General features: G+C 41.7%; 1 long non-coding RNA gene across 1 annotated transcript; it reads left to right on the top strand.

Moving 5' to 3' along the window:
- The first annotated feature begins 845 nt into the window (after window positions 1-845).
- LOC117063386 lies at window positions 846-26829 on the top strand. The gene is made up of 3 exons (XR_004428894.1): window positions 846-1160; window positions 18325-18455; window positions 26621-26829. It is a non-coding gene; the product is annotated as an uncharacterized LOC117063386 (long non-coding RNA).

Genomic DNA, 26829 nt, shown 5'->3' with positions numbered 1-26829 from the left:
TGTCACCAGTGAGCCCAACCATTGGTCGTCTTTGTGTCAGCAACTGGCAACTAAGTGTTGTTTAAAAAAAAATTATACAACCAGGAAGATTGATACCACCCAAAACTGACATCTGGGAACCTCAGCTGAACCCTCCACACTGCTTACCCTCAGCCATGTTCTAGACTATATGTATATCGCTGTCAACTCAACATGGGAGTCACAGAGGCACTTTAAATTCAATGTATCCAAAACTTTTCTCATGATCTGACTCTCCAAACCTACTTCTCCGTGTTCCACAGCTCAGAAAATGGCCCTAATACTGTCCAGTTATGCATGTCAGAATCCTTGACATTTTTCTTCCCTCATCCCTTGACCAATCCATCATCAAATTCTGTTGATTTTAGTGCCTCAAAGTTTCTTAAACCTGTTCACATTTCTCCACTTTTTACCAATGTAATGTTCAATTCACTGTCATCAATTGTCTGAGCTGGGACATTAGCCTCTGTACACATCTCTGCATCCATTCTTGCTTTCCTCCTGTTGCTTCATTTGTCATGAGCAGAGTTATTGTTTAAAATACAAGTTTAATCATTTTGACTCTCTGCTTAAAATTGAGTATCTGAATAGATTCCAGTTCTTCATAGACGTCCCAAATCCTTATCATGGACTCCAGCCCTGCTTCATGATTTGGCCTCTTCTCTCTTTGGCCTCATTTTGATTTGTGCTTCTCCTTCATCCCTTTAAGCTGCAGCCTTGCTGGCCTTATCTCAATTCTAGAATGCACCAAGTTCTTTCCAGCTCCAGGACCTTTGCCTACATTCTTCTATTTGGATGGAATGTTCTTTCTTCCTTGCCCCACCCACCATTGCCCCCTCCACCTAACCTGGTTATTTCTTATTCCTCCTTTAAATTCCAGCACAAATGTCACCTTCTCATGGAAATCTCTACCACCTCCCTGTCTAGGTCACATCTGCTAATGATATCCTCCTAAGGCCCTCCTATACTTCACCTTTATGGCACATACCCAAGTGAAATTGTGAACTACTTGGGTAGTTATTTGATTCATTTAATGTATCTTATTTTCCTAGGTTGTAATTTCTATAAGGTCTGGAGCCTTGTCTATCTCATTCCTGGTGACTCTCCAGCACCTAGAACAGTGCTTGGGCCCTAGTAGGCAGGTAAGTGCTTATTCAATTTTGGATGGAATGGAAAACTTAGGAGCTTGGGACTTATAAAAGATGAGCAAGACCTGGTTTTGTACCCAAGGAGTTTGCATTTGGATACTTGTTCAAATCTCATTTCATCTAACCCCATATCAGAAGAAAGAAATGACTGTTTATCAAGAAGCATATTGAGATGAGTACCTAAGCAATTTAAAAAGGGTTATTTCAGCATGGCCACTGTAAAATTATGTGGGGTTTACACTGCACAAGGAAACAGTGCCAGGAGGTGGGTTAGGAGCTTCAATCCAACAATGCTCAGCTTTCCCAGCTACACATCAGTAGGGACTGCCTCTGCTGAAGATGTCCTTTTTCTTTTTATTTTTAATTTTTTTATTATACTTTAAGTTCTAGGGTACATGTGCACAATGTGCAGGTTCGTTACATATGTATACATGTGCCCTGTTGGTGTGCTGCACCCATTAACTCATCATTTACATTAGGAATATCTCCTAAAGCTATCCCTCCCCACCTCCCCCCACCCCACAACAGGCCCCAGTGTGTGATGTTCCCCTTCCTGTGTCCAAGTGTTCTCATTGTTCAGTTCCCACCTATGAGTGAGAACATGCGGTGTTTCGTTTTCTGTTCTTGTGATAGTTTGCCGAGAATGACGGTTTCCAGCTGCATCCATGTCCCTACAAAGGACATGAACTCATCCTTTTTTGTGGCTGCATAGTACTCCATGGTGTATATGTGCCACATTTTCTTAATCCAATCTGTCATTGATGGACATTTGGGCTGGTTCCAAGTCTTTGCTATCGTGGATAGTGCCACAATAAACATACGTGTGCATGTGTCTTTATAGCAGCATGATTTATAATCCTTTGGGTATATACCCAGTAATGGGATGGCTGGGTCAAATGGTATTTCTAGTTCTAGATCCTTGAGGAATCACCACACTGTTTTCCACAATGGTTGAACTAGTTTACAGTCCCAACAACAGTGTAAAAGTGTTCCTATTTCTCCACATCCTCTCCAACACTTGTTGTTTCCTGACTTTTTAATGATCCTCATTCTAACTGGTATGAGATGGTATTTCATTGTGGTTTTGATTTGCATTTCTCTGATGGCCAGTGATGATGAGCATTTTTTCATGTGTCTGTTGGCTGCATAAATGTCTTCTTTTGAGAATTGTCTGTTCATATGCTTTGCCCACTTTTTGATGGGGTTGTTTTTTTCTTATAAATTTGTTTGAGTTCTTTGTAGGTTGTGGATATTAGCCCTTTGTCAGATGAGTAGATTGCAAAAATTTTCTCCCATTCTGTAGGTTGCCTGTTCACCCTGCTGTTAGTTTCTTTTGCTGTGCAGAAGCTCTTTAGTTTAATTAGATCCCATTTGTCCATTTTGGCTTTTGTTGCCATTGCTTTTGGTGTTTTAGACATGAAGTCCTTGCCCATGCCTATGTCCTGAATGGTATTGCCTAGTTTTTCTTCTAGGGTTTTTATGGTTTTAGGTCCTTTTTCTAACTTGCGCAAAGGTATGGTAGAGGCCAGTGGTTGCCTTGATTCACATTCCAAACATGTGGGTCCTGGGTGATTTTGGTGGTGCTTAAAGAAATGCAATAGCCTAAAATTCAGACAGGTAGTAGTAGAACCCAGAAAAAGCCCCAGGTTTGAGAGATGTCCATTATTCTACTATTATGCTACTCAAACAGTTAACTATGAGGGAGAACTGATGAGAAGGTCTAAATACATATTGAGTTCTAAGGTGGCAATTAAGGACATCTAATAGAATCTTTAAGTGGTCTCTATCTGACTTTAAGATGTCTCTCTGAGGTCAAGAAGGGTCAAACAGAGCCTCAAAACACAAATCTTGCTATTTAACATTCTCAATAATCTCAGTGTTAGCCCCTCAATAGCTTTCAGATATTACACCATTTGCTGCAAAATTAAAATTAGAGTCAATACGAGTACTCAGTATGCAAAACAATTCAAGGCTCTATTTCAGCATGAAGTTCCATTTAAGCCGTAGGAATAAAAAGAAAAGACAACCCTTTGTTCTCTTTATTTCACAATCCTGCAAATGGTCTCTTAGTCAAAATAGCTCCTCTAATCTTTAAGTTTTAATTAGCTGCCCACAATTCATGAAATATCAGGAATTAAAATGCTGATACCTCATTCTCCTGAGAAATGGCACACAATTAACCTCTTTTTTCTGGTCAAAGGCAGAAATTGAGAAAGGGTAATGACAAAATTAATCTATTCTGATGGCAAGGCCTGCCATTGGGCTGGAAAACAGCATCCGACCCTGCGTCGAAGGAGAAAGCAATCTCCAGTATGTCAAGGAGCCTCAGATCAGTTGTGGCTTTTGTATTCATGGTGAGTTCTGTCACAAAACATGTGAACCACAAATATCTTACAAAAATATTAAATGATTCCCCAGGAAGAATCAACCTAGCCTGCCTTCCTTTCTCTCTAAAAAAAGGTATATACAGAGGCTTTAAATGGTCAGAAGCTCCGGCTTTCTAGCAAGGTGGGTAGAGAAAGAAAGGGACTAAGAAACTCCCACCTTCCTGGCACGATCCCCAGATCAAAACATATGCTGGGCAGTAGTAAAGTCAGACGGAGTTTCTGGGACCAAGTTTATACCTTTCTATAATAATTAGTCCCCAGAAAATATAGATTCTGCTTTTATTCTGTAATGGTAAATCACATGGTAAATATTTAAGCAGAATTAGCCATATCCATTTAAACTCAGTTGAAAGCTCATAGGACAGAATAGAGCCCAGTACTGAGAAGGTAAAGATATTTCAATGGAGGCTGTCAGTGAAGACAAAGGTAGACCTAAGTAGCCCAATATTTAGAAGGTAAAGATGTTTCAACAGTGGTTCTCAATGAAGACACAGGCAGACCTGGGTAATAGGATGGAGGCTGTGGAGTCCATCTGCCTGGTTTCAAATGCCAGCTTGGAAACTTATTAGTTGTGTGATCTAGGACAACTTGCTTAACCCCTCTGAGTTTCTGCTACATATCTCTAAAACAGGGACAAGAAATCTGTGTTGTAAGGATAAGAGAGAATGTGTATAACATGCTTAGCTCAGTACCTGGTACTTCATGAGTGCTTGTTAAAGTTAGCTACTATTATTTTCAATAGAGGAACCTAAATATTTTTAATGAGTTTAAAGAAAGAAGGATACATTTTCATATTAAGAACCCTATAGTGGCCGGGCAAGGTGGCTCACGCCTGTATTCCCAGCACTTTGGGAGGCCGAAGTGGGCGGATCACTTGAAGTCAGGAGTTCAAGACCAGCCTGCCAATGGGGTGAACCCCCGTTTCTGCTAAAAATACACAAACTAGCCAGGTGTGGTGGCACGTGCCTGTAGTCCCAGCTACTCGAGAGGCTGAGGCAGGAGAATCGCTCGAAGCTGGAAAGTGGATGTTGCAGTGAGCCAAGATCACACCATTGCACTCCAGCCTGAGCAACAGAGCAAGACTCTGTTAAAAAAATAAATAAAAAAAATAAAAAACCACTTTGGTAATTTCAATTGTTGCTTTTGTTGTTGTTGTTAACAGCTTTATTAAGATATAATTCACAAACCATAAGATTCACTCATTTTAAGTATACAATTTGATGGCTTTTAGTATGTTCAAAGAGTTGTGCAACCATCACCACAATTTTAGAACATTTGTATTATTATAAAAAGAAGCCTGTACCTAATACCTAACATGTCCCAATCCCTCCGTTCTTCCTAGCCATAAACTTTCTGTGTCTATCGATTTACCTGTTCTGGACATTTCATATCAATGAACCCATATAATACATAGTCTCTTAGGACGAGCTTTTTTCACTTAGCCCAGTGTCTTCAAGTCTCACCCATGTTGTAGCACGTATCAAGACTTATTGCTTTTATTGAAGAATTATATCATATTATGTGGTGTGATCATTAATACTGTCAACTTGATTGTATTGAAGGATGCAAAGTATTGATCCTAGGCATGTCTGTGAGGGTGCTGCCAAAGGAGATTAACATTTGAGTCACTGGGCTGGGAAAGGCAGACCCACCCTTAATCTGACTGAGAACAATCTAATCAGCTGCCAGCGTGGCTAGAATATAAGCAGGCAGAAAAATGTGAAAGGAGAGACTGGCCTAGCCTCCCAGCCTATATCTTTCTCCCATGCTGGATGCTTCTTACCCTCGAACATCAGACTCCAAGTTCTTCAGTTTTGGAACTCAGACTGGCTCTCTTTGCTCCTCAGCCTGCAGACGGCCTATTGTAGGACCCTGTGATTATGTGAGTTAATACCAAATTCCCCTCAATATTATATATATATAAATTAAATTCTGTCCCTCTAGAGAACCCTAATAAATATGGTTATAGTACATTTTGCTTAACCATTGCTATTATTTTTGGATTAATTTTGAATTCGATGCTAAGTTATAAAAAAAACAGTAAGATGTAGTCCCAACTTTCATCCCTGTGGAGCTGCTTTGAAGCCTACGGGGTATGTTGACATACACAATTTCATTTGAACACCATAAATCCTCCCCTTAGGAAGATTCACAGTGCCTTCTTACCTTTCCCTGGGGGGTGGACTTCAATTGTCCTACATGCCCCTCTCCTGTGGTATATAAGCCCTGAGTCTGGGGGGTCGTAGTACCGCTATCCACCATCTAGTCTTGCGGTTACCTGAGTCACAGACACGGCCTTTGTACGTAAGTCCCTATTCAATGTTTCTATCTAAGAAACAATCTCTTTCTTTGGCCCCTCAGCTTTCTCAGACTTTGGGATAGGTTTGCACAGACCTGCTCACCGTGGAACAGTGTTCTGACTTCATATCTCCCTGGCTAAATCTCTACTCAAGGTTTTACAACTACGCCATTCCTAAGCAGCACCATTCTGATCAGAGACACCCTTGCCCTGCCCTAATGGGGGAGAAATGACACTCTTGTCCTGTATTTACACCCCCAGGTAAGCCCCCAACACCTCTCTTAAAATGTATACAATAGTGTGCTTAAATTTCCCTGCTCTCTGGACTGGAAAGAAATGACCTAAAATTCTGAGGACTCCTTTTTTTTTTTTTTTTTTTTTTACCATTTTGCATTTCCCCCAAGCCCAAATCTAAGTAATTTGCTAACAATAACCATGCTTGCACCCAGCTGAGTGCAATCGTATATATGACATCTAGAAACTACTTTAGGAGAGGAAGAAGAAAAAAGGGATTTGCAGTTCATCTGTGAACTTGAATTCAGCAAAATGAGCTAATACCTCCCCGTTTTATATCAGGACAAGATGATCTCCATCCAAACTGTTTTATTCCAAAAAAAGCTTTGGTTGCAACTCAAGCCCATCTCTGACCGGGGCGTAGAATATAACAATACATTCTAGGTAGCTCCACTTCTCTCAGAAGCTGTGGTAAACCCAAAGCAAGCTCCTGACAGGTGCAGGAAACTCAGTGGGCTGTGGCACCTTCAGAATGGCTGAAGAATGAAAAGCAGCACTGACAAGGATGCCAGGGACCAGGCTGTGGTTACCACCGTATGTCTGCTCAAGATGCCCTGCATGTGGCTACAGGGCCTCCTGGGCCCAGGACAGCCTATGACCATCGCCACAGGCCACCTGCCTATAGCCATCCTGGGCCAGCCAGACCCTCCCTGGCGGTAATCCCCTCTGCCACTGGCCTGGAGACCCTTTAGATAGGCGGGCTCAGAGTCCTGTGCGAGGAGGTGGGAAAGTGTGAGCAGAGCCAGAGATCAGGTGCTGGCTGCTTTGTGATTCTCCTTCCGTGAAAAGAGAGATTTTGTTGCATTTTGTGCTCATGTGCAGAGGGGCTTGCTGTCTTCCCCCAGAATTAATAGGGTCTTTTCTTGGTTCAGCCTTAGGGGTTGTTTCTGGATAACCCCAGTAGGATTTTGTTGTGGGTTGAATTGTGCCCTCGTGCCCCCAAATTGCAGATGTTGAAGTCCTAAGTCCCAGTACCTAAGAATGTGACCCTCCTTAGAAATAGGGTTTCAAATGTAACCAGTTAAGATGAGGTCACGAGGGTGGGCCCTAATCCAATACGATCAGTTCCCATTCTATTAATCAGAGGGGAAGTTTGGATACAGATATGAATACAGAGAAAATACCATGTGAAGATGAAGACCGATCAGGTAATGCGTCTACACTCCAAGAAACACCAAAGCTTGCTAGGAAACTAGCAAAAGATAGGGAACAGATTCTTCCTGACATCCCTGAGAAGAAACCGGCCCCTGAGATCTTGGTCTTAGACTTTGAGCCTCCAGCCCTGTGAGGTGATACATTTCTTTTCTGGTTTTTGTTTGTTTGTTTGTTTTGAGATGGAGTTTCCCTCTTGTTGCCCAAGCTAGAGTGCAATGGCGCAGTCTCGGCTCACTGCAACTTCCATCTCCTGGGTTCAAGTGATTCTTCTGCTTCAGCCTCCCAAGTAGCTGGGATTACAGGCACGCACCACCATGCCTGGCTAATTTTTTGTATTTTTAGTAGAGATGGGTTTCACCATGTTGGTCAGGCTGGTTTCAAACTCCTGACCTCAGGTGATCCGCCTGCCTCAGCCTCCCAACGTGCTGGAATTCCAGGCCTGAGGCACCGCGCCTGGCCAAGGTGATACATTTCTGATGTTTAGGCCAATCGGTTTATGGCACTTTGTTATGGCAGCCCTGGCAAACAAATACAGGCTCCATCCCTTGGTGTAGGAATTACTTCCCACCTTTCTTCTGTCTTTCCCTCACATCACAGAGACACCCTGTCTCCTTCATTGCAGCCTTATCACAGGGGGAGGGGGTGCTCCCTTTGCCTTTGTAGGAGTTTGTGCCTCAGTGGATTGTGTCATATTAAACGCAACTCTTGAGGCCTCTGCACAGCTAAGATTACTGAAAAGATTTTCTTTTAATAAATTTTCTCAGCTGTGCATGGTGGCTCGTGCCTATAACCCCAGCCCTGTGGGAGGCCAAGGTAGGAAGGGGAAGATCGCTTTAGTCCAGTAATTTGATACCAGCCTGGGCAACATAGTGAGACTCTGTCTCTACAAAAAGTAAAAAATTAGCCAGGCATGGTGGTGCCATGAATCTTTCTACTAGGAGTTTGCGTCTGCTAGATAACCACACAAATGTTTGGTTTGGCTGCATAAACATGTTGCTTCTGTAAACCATGATGATTATACCTACAAATTGGTCAGCACTACTTCATTCAAAGTTCAATTTGATGAAGACACTGAATTCTGGCCACATGTGCTGTCTTTAGGGCTTTTGACTCATGGGGCATGATTATCTATAGCAAGCTGACATAACTATGGGGCATAGGGCTCCTGGGTCCCAACTGTGAGTGCTATCATGGCAACAGCCAAATCAGCACTTACTGTATGCCCACTCCTTTGGTTAACACACACTTACTGAGTCAGTACTGGAGTCAGGCCCTGTGGGATACCCTGGAGCTGCAGTGATGAATAATGCACAATTCCCGTCTTTGAGCAATTGAGAACCAGATTAAAGACATTAAAAAGCCAGCACAAAGAATTTCCTGCCTGGGCCCGATGGCTCAAGCCTGTAATCCAAGCACTTTGGGAGGCCAAGGCGGGTGGATCACGAGGTCAGGAGATCAACACCATCCTGGCTAACACTGTGAAACCCTGTCTCTACTAAAAATACAAAAAGAAATTAGCCGGGCGTGGTGGCAGGTGCCTGTAGTCCCAGCTACTCCAGAGGCTGAGGCAGGAGAATGGTGTGAACCTGGGAGGCGGAGCTTGCAGTGAGCGGAGATAGCGCCACTGCACTCCAGCCTGGGCAACAGAGCGAGACTCCATCTCAAAAAAAAAAAAAAAAAAAAAAAAAAGAATTTCCCAAACTGTGTTTGAGTAACACGGATATTCTAAGATATTAAAAGACAATTCCGAGGCCAAGGTGAGAGGATCGCTTGAGTCTGGAGTTCAAGACCAGCCTGGGCAACATAGCAAGACCCCTTTCTCTACAAAACATTAAAAAATTAGCTGGGCACAGTGGCATGCACTTGTAGCTACTCAGGAGGCTGAGGTGGGAGGATTGCTTGAGGCTAGGAGTTCAAGGTTGCAGTGAGCTATGATTGCACCACTACTCTCTGGCCCAGGTTAACAGAGCAAGACCTAGTCTTAAAAATAAATAATTGGGGCGCTTCCAAGATGGCCAAATAGGAACAGCTCCACTCTGCAGCTCCCAGCGAGATTGATGCAAAAAAACGGGTAATTTCTGCATTTCCAACTGAGGTACCTGGTCTGTCTCACTGGGACTGGTTGGACAGTGGCTGCAGCCCACAGAGGGCAGGCTGAAGCATGGCGGGGCATTGCCTCACCTGGGAAGCACAAGGGGCAGAGGATTTCCCCTTCCTAGCCAAGGGAAGCTGTGACAGACTGTACTTGGAGAAACGGTACACTTCTGACCAAATACTGCGCTTTTCCCACAGTCTTAGCAATCCGCAGACCAGAAGATACCCTCCCATGCCTGGCTTGGTGGGTGCCACGCCCATGGAGCCTTGCCCACTGCTACCACAGCAGTCTGAGATCCACCTGCAACACTGCAGCTTGACTGGGGGAGGGGCGTCTGCCATTGCTGAGGCTTGAGTAGCTCACAGTGTAAACAAAGAGGCCAGGAAGTGCGAACTGGGTGGAGCCCACTGCAGCTCAGCAAGGCCTACTGCCTCTATGGATTCCACGTCTGCGGGGAGGGCATAGTAGAACAAAAGGCAGCAAACAGCTTCTGCAGACTTAAGTGTCCCTGTCTTAGAGCTCTGAAGACAGCAGTGGTTCTCTCAGCATGGTGTTCAAGCTCCAAGAACAGAAAGACTGGCTCCTCAAGCAGGTCCCTGACCCCTCTGTAGCCTGACTGGGAAACACCTCCCAGTAGGGGCTGAAAGACACCTCAAGCAGGTGGGTGCCCCTCTGGGATGAAGCTTCCAGAGGAAGGATCAGGCAGCAATATTTGCTGTTCTGCAGCCTCTGCTGGTGATACCCAGGCAAACAGTCTGGAATGGACCTCCAGCAAACTCCAACAGCCCTGCAGCTTAGGGGTCTGACTGTTAGAAGGAAAACTAACAAACAGAAAGGAATAGTATCAACATCAACAAAAAGGACATCCACAACAAAACCCCATCTGTAGGTCACCAATATCAAAGACCAAAGGTACATAAAACCACAAAGATGGGGAGAAACCGAGCAGAAAAGCTGAAAATTCCAAAAAACAGAGCGCTCTTCTCCTCCAAAGGATCACAGCTCCTCGCCAGCAAGGAAACAAAACTGGACAAAGAATGAATTTGACAAGGTGACAGAAGTAGGCTTCAGAAGGTTGGTAATAACAAACTTCTCCGAGCTAAAGGAGCATGTTCTAACCCACCACAAAGAAGCTAAAAACCTTGAAAAAGGGTTTGAATGGCTAACTAGAATAAACAGTGTAGAGAAGAACAAAAATGACATGATGAAGCTGAAAACCATGGCATGAGAAGTTCATGACACATGCACAAGCTTGAGTAGCCGATTCAATCAAGTAGAAGAAAGGATATCAGTGATTGAAGATCAAATTAATGAAATCAAGTGAGAAGACAAGATTAGAGAAAAAAGAGTGAAAAGAAACAAAGCCTCCAAGAAATATGGGTCTATGTGAAAAGACCAAATCTACATTTGACTGGTGTACCTGAAAGTGACAGGGAGAATGCAACCAAGCTGGAAAACACTTCTCAGGATATCATCCAGGAGAACTTCCCTAACCTAGCAAAGCAGGCCAACATTCAAATTCAGGAAATAAAGAGAACACCACAAAGATACTCCTTGAGAAGAGCAACCCCAAGACACATAATTATCAGATTCACCAAGGTTGAAATGAAGGAAAAAATGTTAAGGGCAGCCAGAGAGAAAGGTCAGGTTACCCACAAAGGGAAGCCCATCAGACTAACAGTGGATCTCTCGGCAGAAACCCTACAAGGCAGAAGAGAGTGGGGGCCAATATTCAACATTCTTAGAGAAAACAATTTTCAACCCAGAATCTCATATCCAGCCAAACTAAGCTTCACAACTGAAGGAGAAATAAAATCCTTTACAAATAAGCAAATGCTGAGAGATTTTGTCACCACCAGACCTGCCTTACAAGAGCTCCTGAAGGAAGCCCTAAACATGGAAAAGAACAATGAGTACCAGCCACTACAAAAACAGGGCAAATTGTAAAGACTATCGACACTATGAAAAAACTGCATCAATTAATGGGCAAAATAACCAGCTATCATCATAATGACAGGATCAAATTTACACATAACAATGTTAACCTTAAATGTAAAGGGGCTAAATTCTCCAATTAAAAGACACAGACTGGCAAATTGGATAAAGAGTCAAGACCCATCAGTGTGCTGTATTCAGGAGACCCATCTCGCATGCAGAGACACACATAGGCTCAAAATAAAGGGATGGAGGAAGATCTACCAAGCAAATGGAAAGCAAGAAAAAGCAGGGTTTGCAATCCTAGTCTCTGATAAAACAGACTTTAAACCAACAAACATCAAAAGAGACAAAGAAGGCCACTACATAATGGCAAAGGGATCAATTCACCAAGAAGAGCTAACTATCCTAAATATATATGCACCCAATACAGGAGCACCCAGATTCATAAACCAAGTCCTTAGAGACCTACAAAGAGACTTAGACTCCCATACAATAATAATAGGAGACTTTAACACTCCACTGTCAATATTAGACAGATCAATGAGACAGAATGTTAACAAGGATATCCAGGGCTTGAACTCAGCTCTGGACCAAGTGGACCTAATAGACATCTACGGAACTCTACACCCCAATCAACAGAATATACATTCTTCTCAGCATCACATTGCACTTATTCTAAAATTGACCACATAATTGGTTGTAAAACACTCCTCAGCAAATGTAAAAGAACAGAAATCACAACAAACTGTCTCTCAGACCACAGGGCAATCAAATTAGGATTAATAAACTCACTCAAAACTGCACAACTGCATGAAAACTGAACAACCTGCTTCTGAATGACTACTGGGTAAATAACAAAATGAAGGCAGAAATAAAGATGTTCTTTGAAACCAATGAGAACAAAGAAACAACATACCAGAATCTCTGAGACACATTTAAAGCAGTGTGTAGGGGAAAATGTATAGCACTAAATGCCCACAAGAGAAAGCAGGAAAGATCTAAAATCAACACCCTAACATTACAATTAAAACAACTAGAGAAGCAAGAGAAAACAAAGTCAAAAGCTAGCAGAAGGCAAGAAATAACTAAGATCAGATCAGAACTGAAGGAGATAGAGACACAAAAAACCCTTCAAAAAATCAATGAATCCAGGGAGCTGTTTTTTTGAAAAGATCAACAAAACTGATAGACTGCTAGCAAGATTAATAAAGAAGAAAAGAGAGAAGAATCAAGTAGATGCAATAAAAATGATAAAGGGGATATCACCACAGAAATACAAACTACCATCAGAGAATACTATAAATATCTCTACGCAAATAAACTGGAAAATCTAGAAAAAATGGATAAATTCCTAGACACATACAGCCTCCCAAGACTAAACCAGGAAGAAGCTGAATCCCTGAATAGACCAATAACAGGTTCTGAAATGGAGGCAATAATTAATAGCCTACCAACCAAAAAAAGTCCAGGACCAGATGGATTCACAGCTGAATTCTACCAGAGATACAAAGAGGAGCTGGTAGCATTCCTTCTGAAACTATTCCAATCAATAGAAAAAGAGGGAATCCTCCCTAACTCATTTTATGAGGCTAGCATCATCCTGATACCAAAGACTGGTAAGACACCCCAAAAAAAGAGAATTTTGGGCCAATATCCATGAGGAACATCGATGCAAAAATCCTCAATAAAATACTGGCAAACCAAATCCAGCAGCACATCAAAAAGCTTATCCACCACGATCAAGTTGGCTTCATCCCTGGGATGCAAGTCTGGTTCAACATATGCAAATCAATAAACGTAATCCATCACATAAACAGAACCAATGATAAAAACCACATGATTATCTCAATAGATGCAGAAAAGGCCTTCAACAAAATTCAGCAGCCCTTCATGCTAAACACTCTCAATAAACTAGGTATTGATGGAGCTATTTATGACAAACCCACAGCCAATATCATACGGAATGGGTAAAAACTGGAAGCATTCCCTTTGAAAACCGGCACAAGACAAGGATGCCCTCTCTCACCACTCCTATTCAACATAGTGTTGGAAGTTCTGGCTAGGACAATCAGGCAAGAGAAATAAATAAAGGGTATTCAATTAGGAAAACAGGAAGTTAAACTGTCTCTGTTTGCAGATGACATGATTGTATGTTTAGAAAACCCCATTGTCTCAGCCCAAAATCTCCTTAAGCTGACAAGCAACTTCAGCAAAGTCTCAATATACAAAATCAATGTGCAAAAATCACAAGCATTCCTATACACCAATAATAGACAAACAGAGCCAAGTCATGAGTGAACTCCCATTCACAATTACTACAAAGAGAATAAAATACCTAGGAATCCAACTTACAAGGGATGTGAAGAACCTCTTCAAGGAGAACTACAAACCACTGCTCAACAAAAGAAAAGAGGACACAAACAAATGGAAGAACATTGTATGCTCATAGACAGGAAGAATCAATATTGTGAAAATGGCCATGCTGCCCAGGGTAATTTATAGATTCAATGCTATCCCCATCAAGCTACCATGGACTTTCTTCACAGAATTGGAAAAAACAACTTTAAAGTTCATATAGAACCAAAAAAGAGCCCACATCCTTTCATGTATATACACTTTGAGTGTAGGTTGACTGAGCAAAGGTGTTACATTTACTACACCTGTGATGCATCCTCTATGATTTCCAATGGAACAAGATCAAGACAATTGTTACAAAACAAGTTGGCTGTAGCCTCTGTCTACATTCACAATTTTTCCCATATATATATTATTCAGATATATAATTATATATTAAATATAAATTTATATAATAAATTAAATAATCTATTAATTTATCTCTATTAGTCACCCCATTGTGTCCAAATCTCTCTCTTACTTTTACAAAGAGAAAGTAATCAAGTAAGTTTCCCTTGAAATCAAACCCTGATGTCTCCTCAAAGGGAGAACTGCTAAGCTTTCAGGTCAAGTTGAATGGAACATACAATGAGTCAGGGGGCTGAGCCCTCATTACAGCTAAATGATGTGTTTGAGCTGATGATTTCATTTTATCAAGTTTTTCTGAGGCATTCAACTTAATTTTCTTAGACCACCAATTATTTATTTGTCTTTTGCTTTTCACACTTATATAGTAATAAGTACAACTGGCACAAACAGATGTGGGAACAAGAGCAGTTTTTGGCCAAGTATACAAGTCAACTACTGGGAGCAGAAGCCTGCTGGGATACTAGAGAGTGGCCATGGGCTTTCAGTGGACCCTGATCCTAAGTCGGTTTGTTTGAAAGAAAAAAATGGAAAGCCCAGGCTAATCAAGTTTCTGCTCTACTGCCATCAGCTGCTCTGGGCAGGGAGCGAGCTCTTCAAAGAACAATCTGAAGCAACATCTGAAAGTTGCTAAAGTACCTGCTAGGGAGGGTGGGTCTAGCTAACTTAAACACTGTTGTTTGAATGCAGGAGGAAAATTTGAAGGCAAAAGATAATTTCACCAACATCACACATGAGAGTTGCTATTAGCTGTAACATCTATCTTTCCCCAGTGCCATCCAAATAAATGTAGTTGGTTTGTTTTAGAGACAAGGTCTTGCTATGTGACCCAGGCTGGTCTCAAGCTGTTAGGTTCAAGTGATCCTCCCACTTCAGTCTCCCAAATAGCTGGGATTACAGGCAAGTGCCACTGCACCTGGCCCAAATAAATGTTGAATAAATATTCTGCAAACATCACTTTGAAGGTACTGCAGCCCACTTGATTAGGCTGCCTGGAATGTTCAAACATCTGGCCTTACTTAAGAAATTTGTTTTCAGCTTGTTAATATATATAATTTAGAACGTATACTATATACCTGTTTTCATGCAGACTATTTTATATGTCCACATGTCCTCAGTGGTATGTACCACAGAGTTTCAGGGTATATGGCATGTTTGACTAAATGATGGAAGAGGTTCAAGACTAGTCAGCTGCATGAGTTGAACTGCAAAGGAACATTAGGCCTTTGGCTAAATAAGGAAGAAGCATTATTGCTATAAGTATCAGGGCAGTAATATGGATAAATGATATGGAAATAGTGTCTGTCACTTCACTCAGCCCAATGGAATGAGGCTCTGCCAGAAACTGAAGGATAGTTTTCATTCAAATCTGTCAGATAAGGATGCTTCAAGAGCTACCAGCAGCTCTCCTATGCAGATATGCAGAGCACAACACTCAGCACCCCTGTAGGCATTAATGTAGGTAGTGCCTGGAACTACCTCACAGGCAGAACCCATAAGGCCAAGCAAGAAATGAGGGAAGCTGGTAGACCAGAAGTCCAATTGTGATGCTAGCAATCTGAGATTTATTTGTGAAAATACATGCAACATTCCTGAGCAGGTGCAAATGGGAATCTTTCTAGTTGCAGAGGTCCTCAATAAATAGTTGGAGCAAAAGCCAGAAAATTCTGAGCTATGGCCAGTACTGTGATTTCATCTATACCCTCAGGTTGGTAGAGCACAGTGAATTGCAAACAAACACTATTAATATATCGGTGCTTGTAAATGGTGTAGCCCCTCCTAGGTTGCCCTCTTCCAGGAAGAATGCCTCCTGCCACTCATAGAGGCTCTATGGTTAACTAAAGTCAATCTAGCTCCTTATCAGGCATCTTAAAGAGATGTTCGCAGGAAATAGCCTAACCCCTAACACCACAGAAAAGAGTGCTTGTGCTTCCAAATGATCTCAAGAACTAGCTCAGAAGCCAGTAAATGACACAAAATCTTTCCAGATTTAGAAAAATTTAGCCCCTTATTTAAGGCCCAGGAGACAAAAGGATGTGTTCAGAAATGTGGCTGCAACCAGGAGCCAATGGTCGATACAGTCTAGGACTCAAGGTTGATAGGTCTGACCCTCAAGGATGCCATGTACCAATCGTGGACCCTGATCACAAGGATGCCATGTGATGATTTAACATTGACATTGGACAGAGTAATATTCTGGGAGCAGCCAGGGCCTGTGATGCCTCCAAGAAGCTGCTCTTCAAAGGGGACCTCCCAAACATCCCTGCTAAAGACCAACCCAGTGTCACCTAGTGATGTAGTTTGAATGTTTGTTCCCTCCAAATATCATGTTTAAATGTGGTGCCCAGTGTTGGAGGTGGGGCCTGCTGGGAGGTGTTTGTGTGGTGGGGTGGATCCCTCATGAATGGGTTGGTGCCCTTCTCATGGTCATGAGTTAATCCTCATTCTATGAGTTCACGTGGGAGCTGGTTGTTAAAAAGGGTCTGATACATCCTCCTCTCTCGCTCCCTCTCCCACTATGTGACACATCTGCCTCTGCGTCACCCTCTGCCATGAATAAAAGCTTCGTGGCCGGGTGTGGTGACTCACACTTGTAATCCCAGAACTTTGGGAGGCCAAGATGGGTGGATCACCTGAGGTCAGGAGTTCAAGACCAGCCTGGCCAACATTGTGAAACCCCTTCTCTACTAAAAATACAAAAATTAGCAGAGGTGTAGTTGTGGGAGCTTGTAATCCCAGCTACTCGGGAGACTGAGGCAGGAGAATTGCTTGAACTCGGGAGGCAGAGGTTGCAGTGAGCCAAGATTGCACCACTGCACTCCAACCTGGGCAACAGAGCGAGACTCCATCTCAAAAAAAAAAAAAAAAAGGCTTCCTGACACTTCACCAGAAGCTGAACAGGTGTGGGTGCCATGTTTATACAGCCTGCAGAACCATGAGCCAAATAAATCTCTTTTCTTTATAAATTTCCCAGTGTCAGGTGTTCCTTTATAGCAATGCAAAAACAAGCTAACATACCTGGTAACTGTGTAAGAATAACTGAATTGGTAATTGGCGGATCAAGTAAAATGTTTTCATTATTAGGACATGTCTCTATTTGTGCTAGACTGTTAGTTTCTTTATATTTCTCTGAACACATAATCTTTAGTTCAATCTCTCAGTTACTTCTGGAAGGTTTTCCAAATCCCATTTCTCTAGAAAGTTCTTTAAACCTTCCATTTAAAAATAGCAGTCAGAACATCTAGTAACTTGAAAGATGGGGAGAATCCTGTTGTTGCTAAGGTATTTTTTGAATGTCAGCCACTTAATGTGTGACTATAACCCTGGTTCATGGGATTACAACCTAAATTAACCCAAGTTAACATCCTGGCAGATAGCTGTTCCTAAACTGCCTCAACTTGTCTCTGTCTCTGTTAGACTAAGACAATCCCATGATCTTTTTGAAGCACTAACAAAGAGTTATACCTTCCTGCTCTCCTGTGCTGCCATGTTGAAGAAGATGTAGAGCCTTTTTTATTGTTTTCTACAAATTATGCAATTGAGAAAAAAATGCAGAGAAATCAAAAAGAAAACACTGAAAATCATCCATAATCTTAAATTAACCATACAACCTTTTTAGTCCTGAAATAGTTGCTTACTGTTAAATCAATAGATGTTAACAAGCAATTCTTGAGAATCTAAAATGTTTCTGGCACAGGGCTAGGTGATATAAGATGTGGAAAAGGAATAAGAACCTCAGTGTAGGCTCTCAGAAGAGTTGATTCTCATGTTAGGAAATATAATAAAAACAAGTACAGCCATTATGATGCAGTGGTGGGCCACCACTGGCAGGATGAAAAAAGAGGAGATGTACTATTATTCATTCAACAAAAATGCATTGAGCACCTACTGAGTTTTCTGCTAGTCATGTGAATCCTGACCTTAAGGAGATAATAGCAGCCAGTCAGAAAATCAGACTAATAAAATATACAACCATAAAATGATATCCAGATTATTGTGTGGATAAGGTATAGGGAGTACAGGATGGAAGCAACAGCTAAGTTTTCTTGGGCAGCCAAGATGAGATGATGCTGAAAGTGACTCCTGAAAGAAGGGAGGAGCTTGTAGAGAGTGCTTACTGAGGCTGCAGGACCTGCCTGACTACCTACCAAGCACTCTTCATGAATTATCTCATTTAATTCTCACACCAGCCCGATAAAATAAGGATTTTTATTTTTCTCCATTTTACAGACAGGGAGACTGAAACCAAGAAGAGTTATGGAACTTCTGGATATTACACAGGCAGGGGGTGAGCCTGGAGCTCTGGCCCAGGCAGCCTGCCTCCAGTGGCTGTGCTTCCCACCACCCCTCCCCGCCAAGCCGTATGTATACACGTAGCCCCAATACCTTGCTGTTAGCCTTCTCCCCTGCCTCCTGCTATACCACATTTCCCCCTCTTCATCTGTTGTAGTGAAAAAAGCAAATGGATTTGGTGCATTATCCGTCTTTGCTACAATATAAGAGTTCAAGGGTATAAACCATAGACCATTGTGATGAACCCTGAACTTGGATTTTTAGGTTCGTTCAGGTTATGGGCTGTCCAGTGCCCATCACGAATACAATTGAGCACTCAGACTGAAAAAGAATGAAGTTGCATTCAGGCTCTCTTGTTGCAGTTTCTCTCTTTGCCTGGGATGAAGATCATTTTCAGAAGCTTCCCCATCCTAACATGTTAGATCAACTGTCTGGGCTACTCAGCTGCTTCTCCTCCCTCACTCTCAGGATTTGTCTGCTTCTACCCAGGAGGTTTGGCTCTCCCTGTTGTCCTTGCCCTTTTCCTTTTGTTCTGAGAGCCCAGCACTACTCTAGCCTCTAGGGGTATCAGCCCACACCCCTCCAGCTATTCCAGGTCACACAACCTCCTTCAGTCCCAACCACCACCAGGTGACACATTAACACCTGCATTTCCAAAGAACTCCAATAGACATTTATGACCTTTTACAAAATTCTTAGCCCCCGGCTTTTTTACTAGAATACGAAAATTCTTCTTCCTGAAATCAAACCCACCTTTTGAGGGGCAGTAGAATTTTGCCATGAGGAAGAACACACACGTTCAACACAGAGAATGAAAGCTGGGACAGGATCACATGCCCAGAGCATAGCAGACTGCAAGCTCTCAGGATGGTCAGAGTGGAAAGAGCTGGATATTAGTTTAAACCATGGAAAACTTTTCATGAAGACTCAAAACCTGAGAGAACTTGAAAGATGAATATGAATTAAGGTGACGTTAAGGGAATAAGATATGAAATAAACAGGCATCTGAGTGCATTTTTCTATGAGCAATTTACCAACCTATTATTAGAAAATGCTTAAAAGAGGAATGTTTCTTCTGTGTACACCTGGATTTCATTCCTGCATACTCAAAGCTAAACGTGCACAACAAATCAGCTCTTCCTTTTGTAAAAGAAATAAAACCAAATTTTTCTGGTTTTATTTATTTTACAAATAACAGAATTATTGTTCATAAAATAATTATTATAAAATAATTGTTCCTGGGATAAGAGATCAGACCATTCAAATAGAGATATAATTTATGGATTTAATATTAAATTACTTTCCAATATTATCTTTAGAATTTGAATCAATTAGGGAACATAAACATGATTGCTATTGGGTGAGGCTGCCTCTGAATACAAAATATGGTTTAAAAGCTCAGTTCAGGTTTAGAATCGGTGAGAAAAAAAAAAAAAGAAGAAGAAAGGAAAAGTATGGTGTTGGCAGCATTAAAAGGAGAAGTAATGTGCATCTTTAGGTAAAAGCTTTACAATGGTGTGCATAAGAATGACACTGTTTGTTTTAAATGTGATATATATGTATATATGTGCTATATATACATATATATGTGATATATCACATATATATATATAAATGTGTGCATAGACATACAACAATAACTTATGAACAAATATACTAAAAGCCAGTAACAAAGTTTGCCTCTGCAGAGGGGAACTTAGAGCTAAACGAAAGACTGTTTTTCGTTGTATATTTCCTTTTCTGATTGAATTTTCCACCATGTACCTCAATTATCAATTCTAAAAAAAAAATAATTTAATATAAAACATTGTTTCAAATTTCCAGCTTTAAAATGTGAGAATAGATTCTCTGAGGTGGAAGAAAGAGATTGAAAAAGAAGATAGGATGAGAAGGAAGATAGAAAGGACAAATTGTGGAATAGATGCTCTGCTCTGGGCACTAAGGGTTGCAGAAAGAGAATAAACCTTTGTTCACATTGTCCACGTGTCAGAAAGACATATTCCTTGGGCTATTTAAGACACCACCTGAAAAGTAGAATCAATAATTACAGACGCTTTGTAAAGATGAGAAAGACTGTGGGAGGATCAAATTTCAAAGAGAGCTAAAACATGTAAGGAACTCAAAGAACTCAATAGCAAAAAAGCACATAATCTGATTTTAATATGGGCAAAAGATGTGAATAGACATTTCTCAAAAAAAGACAAATGCATGGCCAACAGGTACATGAAAAAAAGCTCAACATCACTAATCATCCAAGAAATGCAAATCAAAACCCAATGAGATATGATCTTATCCCAGTTAAAATGTCTTTTATCAAAAAGACAGATGCTGGTGAGGATGTGGAGAAAGCAGAACTCTCGTACACTGTTGGTGGGAATGTAAATTAGTACAACCATTGTGGAGGACGCTATGAAGGGTCCTCAAAAAACAACAACAACAACAACAAAATGGAATATCATATGGTCCTGCAATCCCACTGCTAGATAAATATCCAAAAGAATGGAAATCAGTATATCTAATAGATGTCTGCACTCCCATGCTTATTGCAGCATTATTCACAATAGCTAAAATACAGACTCAATGTAAGAGTCCATCAACAGATGAATAGATAAAGCAAATGTGGTACTTACACACTATTCAGCCATAAAAAAGGATGAGATCCTGTCATTTGCAACAACGTGGGTGGAACTGCAGGACATTATGTTAAGTGAAATATCACAGGCACGGAAAGACAAAGAACCCATGTTTGTATTCATATGTGGGAGCTAAAAAATTGATTCCATGGAGATAAAGAGTAGATTGATGGTTTCCTAAGGCTCAGAAGAGTAGCAGGGAGGTGGAAATAAAGAAGTGTTGTCTAATGGGCACAAAAATACAGTTAGATAGTAGGAATAAGATCTAGTGTTCAGGCCGGATGCAGTGGCTCACGCCTGTAATTCCAGCACTTTGGGAGGCTGCGGCAGGTGGATCACCTGAGGTCAGGAGTTCGAGACCAGCTGACCAACATGCTGAAAGCACACCTCTACTAAAAATACAAAAAACTAGCCTGGCGAGGTGGCGGGCGCCTGTAGTCCCAGCTACTCGGGAGGCTGAGACAGGAGAATGGTGGAAACCCGGGAGGCAGAGCTTGCAGTGAGCTGAGATCCGGCCACTGCACTCCAGCCTGGGCGACAGAGCGAGACTCCGTCTCAAAAAAAAAAAACAAAAATTAGCTGGACGTGGCAGTGGGCACCTGTAATTCCAGCTACTCAGGAGACTGAGGCAGGAGAATCACTTGAACCCGAGAGGCAGAGGTTGCAGTGAACCAAGATCATGCCATTGCACTCCAGCCTGGGTGACAGGAGCGAAACTCTGTCTCAAAAAAAAGAAAAAAAAAAAGATCTACTGTTTGGTAGCATTATAAGGTGACTATAGTTAACAATAATTTATCGTATAGGTTGGTGCAAAAGTAATTGTGGGTTTTGCAATTTTAAAACCGCGATTACTTCTGCACCAACCTAATATATTTTGAAGCAATTAGAGGAGTGGATTTGGAATGTTCCCAACACAAAGAAATGATACATGTTTGAGGTGATGGATACCCCAACTACCCTGATTTGATCATTACACTTTGTACGCTTGTGTCAAAACATCACATGTACCCCATAAATACATATGGCTGTTATGTATCCATAAAAAAAGTTTTTAATTCAAAGAGAACCACACAAACGTGGAGGCAAGGGGCTCTGCGCTGGCTACGCACAGGGGTCATGGAAGGGACTCCAGAGGCAGGACCATGGATTTTAGGAAAACATCAGTCCCATCATTTGCCTTCATACAGGTATGTATATAGTACCTCAATACCCGTTTCTTAGGTCATTTTATGGAGTCTACTTGGCTATCAAATTTCCCTCCAGGCAATCATGAAACTGACATGAAAGAGACTGGCAGCATGTATGCTTCCCTTTTACCAGGACACATCATTTAAATGTCTGTGTTACCATACAAGCACTTCAAACATTAGCATGTCTCCACACCGACCGAGAATTCTCGGGTATTCCATCTCTTTTTTTGAGACAGGGTCTCACTGTGTTGCCCAGGCTGGAGTGCAGTGGTGCAATATCAGCTAATTGTAGCCTCCACCTCCTGGATTCAAGCAATTCTCCTGCTTCCGCCTCCCAAGTAGCTGGGACTACATGTGCGCGCCACCACACCCAGCTAACTTTTGTATTTTTTTAGTTGAGTCAGGGTTTCACCATGTTGGCCAAGCTGGTCTCAAAGTCCTGACCTCAAGTGATCTGCCCGCCTTGGCCTCCCAAAGTGCTGGGATTACAGGTGTAAGGGATTACAGGGCCACCGCACCAGGCCCGTTCCATCTTTAAATGCCTATTCTCTTCACACAAGGCCACTGAGGATGGAATGGCAATTTTCTTTTCTTAATTATCATCACACACAGCCTCCTGCTTCATAGGTTCAATTCCCCACCTTTCCATTTGCCTGAGGCTCAATCAAAGGTCTCTGATTTTCACTTTTCTAACACTGAGTCTATCTTTAAGCAGATGTTTTGTTCTGGAACCAGCTCTGTGAAAAGCATTTAGGAAAACAAAAAGTTATTTATTTGCATGAAAGTTAAACAAGGGTGTCCAGGCTTTCAAAAGTCTAGCTTCATCACCAAACAAAAATAAACAGGAAACCCTGAAATAAACCCAAAAAACCAAAACACACCCACGTTCACACACAAGAGTACCAATGTTGCCAAGTTCACAATTTTTCTGTTCATGGTGGGAAAACAGCAATTTTGTCACAGTACCTTATTTACAAAGGACGTTCTCATAATTAGCTTTGAACTGGTCATGGAAAAAATTCTTTGACATAGAATAAATAACTTTCAGGAAAGTCTCACAGCTTCATTTATTATGGGGCCTCTAACCGGACAGGGTGATCCTGTTGGGGGTTTCTTTTGGTTTATCTCAGGATGCCAAGTGCTTTCTGTTTTTGCCTGACTAGGGCACATGATTATGATGTGCACACGAACTCATCACAGCCACAGGGACAGATGCTGGTTTTGCTTCTAGTCATACTTTAGTGTTAAGAGATAACGAGGTAATAGAATTCATCCAGTGAGGCCACCACCCTTTTTGTCTCTACCCCGTACACACCTCATGCCAATCCACCCTATTCCTTCTCGAACCATCAGCAGCAGCAAGCACAAAGAAAAAACAACTCAGAAGATTTTTCAAACATGCCAAAAGTTGGCTAGCAGTCCTGTTTGAACACAGATATGGCTATTGGACAGCAGTTGTCTAGCTCACCCAATCTTGGATGGATACTTTCCTGTAACACAACTAGGTCAAATGATCTAATCACCCTGACCGAATGGTTCCTGTCTTTCTCTAACTAGAAATCTCTCCTGCCTTTATCTAAGTGCATTCCTTCTTGTGGTATCTTCCTATAAATTATACACTACTGAAAAAATAGTAATTTGAAAATAGTAACCATCATTCTCAGCAAACTATTGCAAGAACAGAAAACCAAATACCACATGTTCTCATAGGTGGGAATTGAACAACGAGATCACTTGGACACAGGGAGGGGAACATCACATACCCGGTCCTATTGTGGGGAGAGGAGGGGGGATCAGGGATAGCATTGGGAGATACACCTAATGCAAATGATGAGTTGATGGGTGCAGCACACCAACATGGCACACGCATACATATGTAACAAACCTGCACGTTGTGCACATGTACCCTAGAACTTAAAGTATAATTTAAAAAATTCAAAAAAAAATAATAATCAAATTACCCTTAGCTTCTTTTCTCTCGGCAAATCTAGTTCATATCCATTTATTGTTGTTTTTTAAAATGAATCTCTCTGCTAATCATGTTGTTATTCTTTCTTAACCCTTTCCTTTTGAGTTAATCAAAACTGAACAAAATGGCCAGGTGCAGTGGCTCACGCCTGTAATCCCAGCCCTTTGGGAGGCCAAGGCAGGTGGATCACCTGAGGTCAGGAGTTTGAGACCAGCCTGACCAACATGGTGAAACCCCATCACTACTAAAAATACAAAAATTAGCCAGGCGTGGTGGTGGGTACCTGTGATCTCGGCTACTCAGGAGACTGAGGCAGGAGAATCAGTTTAACCCGGGAGGCGGAGGTTGCAGTGAGCCGAGATCACACCACTGCACTCTGGCCTGGGCAACAGAGCAAGACTCTGTCTCAAAAAAAAAAAAAAAAAAAAAAAGGCTCTATATGGATCTCATTAATGCAATGTATGAAAGAAGAACTAATACTTTATACTTAGAGCTCATGTTTCATTTTGGTATATCTCAGAATTATGCTGATTTTTCACAACAGCTTTCCTAGTAGCATGTATTTTTTTCTATTTATTTGTATTCAATTATGCCTCCTATCTCAAAGGATTATTGACGAGTTTAATGGGATTGTGTATGAAAAGTGCTTATCAGAATGCCCAGCACATAGAGAACACTCCATAAATGGTGACTGTCATTATTCATTATTTTTGATTCTTTGGACTAGGGAGTCAGTGAAATATGTGGGGAAAGAGAGTTTGCTCAAGATGCACTGTAGGAAATATTTAGGTACTGAATAGCAAAATATTTGTGCTCCCTGCTTTAAGACAACTCATTATAGGAACACTGGAATTTACAGAGCTAAAGTGTGCATTTGGTGTCTGAGATGAAGAGCTTTTCTCTTGCTCAGACTGTCCAGCTTCATTTGCAGGGCTGTCTGCGGGCCCTCGCCTAAGCAGGGACTGCAGAGGATCCTCCAAGATAATCCATTAGAAAAGGAAGCTAAGCCGGGTGCGGTGGCTCAAGCCTGTAATCCCAGCATTTTGGGAGGCCGAGACGGGCGGATCACGAGGTCAGGAGATCGAGACCATCCTGGCTAACACGGTGAAACCCCGTCTCTACTAAAAATACAAAAAAAAAACTAGCGGGCGAGGTGGCGGGCGCCTGTAGTCCCAGCTACTCGGAGGCTGAGGCAGGAGAATGGCATAAACCCGGGAGGCGGAGCTTGCAGTGAGCTGAGAACCGGCCACTGCACTCCAGCCGGGGCGACAGAGCGAGACTCCATCTCAAAAAAAAAAAAAAGAAAAGAAAGAAAAGGAAGCTAAACAATGTAATCCATTGTGACACTACATATGAAGGATGATTGTACAGGAACTGTATATTCCTGGAACCTGTAACAAATCCACACAGAAGTTTTATTTCTGGCCAAAGACTCAACATCAAATAAATCTGAGATATGACAAATAGTATAACAAAAGAAAACTATAAACCACCATCCATTTAAAAGAGGATAAGTATGATCCAAGACTAATGAAATGAGCATTAATGTATGTACACATTGATTACACAAAAGACCTTAATGAATTATTAAATACTCATCTGGTTTTATTATGTATAAAAATTATAGCAGCTTCACTATATCACAGTTCCGACCTAAAATGAATATAGTATCTAAAACAATTAAGAAATAAACATTTGCTCAGCAATACGTTTGTGTGTCATCTTAGAAACTCCCCAGACAAGGCATATGTCCCAGGTTTCTTTCTAAAAAGCTTTCCAAGGAAATTTGAGAAAAGATGCCTTTCTGCTCCCACCCCGATAAATTGCCTGAAGCAAGAGGAGACATTCACAACCTTTCTGCTGATAAAATAGCCGGGCTGAGCATTAACGCTTATAAATGTTTAATGATGATGGTGTTCTTTCCCACTGAAAGCATTTCTTTTCTAAAGTAAGGGGTGACCCTATTCTCCCAGCCTTCACCCTTTATAGCCTCCTAAGTTATAAAGTGTGATCATGGCATCAGTTGGGTTCCCAGGAGACACCTGATGTTCAATCTTTCTCAGCCTTCACTCCTGGGAAGTGACAGTGTTTGACATCTATTAGAGCACATCACACTTCAGAAGATAATAAAAATGATCCGATTACATTTTTAAACTTTTGCTCTTCAGGTAAAATAGATATTATAAAATTGAATATCCAAATAGGCCATGGTCAGACCATACATAAAAACAGAACTGTGACCATAACTGCCCAGGAAACCAACCCCTTATCTACAATAAACAGTCCAGCAAGCCCCTCTGCTAACGCCAGACTTTCAAGAAGTCTGGGAAATAACAATCTGGGAAGCTAAACAATAACTTTTGTAATAATTAATCCCAAACGGCCAGGAATTGATCAATAACTGACAGCTTTCCTCATTTTTGTCCTCACTTCCAACTTAGGACCAACCACAAAAGACTCCTTAAATAATCACATGGCTGCCGGTTCTCAGCCAACTCCAGCTTCCCAGACCAACACCCTCCAATCGGGGTACACCTGAAGCCATACCTTGTGTCTGCTGTAAAGCTCTTCCACTCCCCTGCCTGCCTTTGAGTCTCTCCCAAATGCCAGTGATGGTGGCTGACTCCCTTGCTATAGCAAGCTCTGAACA

This window comes from Trachypithecus francoisi, unplaced genomic scaffold (assembly GCF_009764315.1).
Source record: "Trachypithecus francoisi isolate TF-2019V2 unplaced genomic scaffold, Tfra_2.0 Lachesis_group18, whole genome shotgun sequence".
NCBI lineage: Eukaryota > Metazoa > Chordata > Mammalia > Primates > Cercopithecidae > Trachypithecus > Trachypithecus francoisi.
Note: the sequence above shows the minus strand (reverse complement) of the source record. Positions and strands in the feature narration are given on the sequence as shown.